Genomic DNA, 348 nt, shown 5'->3' with positions numbered 1-348 from the left:
CCTAATTATTAGTCCACCGTAAGACTTAACCTCTCGTTTTCACTATCTAAGACTTAACATATACTACTCAATCTTTAAAAAGATACATATTAAACTCAATCTTTTTATTTAATATGTATGCATTCCAAGTAGGATACTTTCTCAATTATGACTAACAATGAATCGAACCAACTCGGTATTCGTTTGAAACTCGGCTCATTATTTAGCTCGTTAATTAAACTTGGTTCATGAACCAAATTAGTCGAACTTGAGCTGGAAATTGAGCTCATTAAATAAATGAGTCGACGTTGAGCTGAATATAGTTTGACTCGTTAGGTTCATGAGTTATTATATATATATATATATATA

This window comes from Lupinus angustifolius, chromosome LG02 (genome assembly GCF_001865875.1).
Source record: "Lupinus angustifolius cultivar Tanjil chromosome LG02, LupAngTanjil_v1.0, whole genome shotgun sequence".
Classification (NCBI taxonomy): Eukaryota; Viridiplantae; Streptophyta; class Magnoliopsida; order Fabales; family Fabaceae; genus Lupinus; species Lupinus angustifolius.
The sequence above is the reverse complement of the archived record's forward strand: the minus strand, read 5'-3'. Positions refer to the sequence as shown.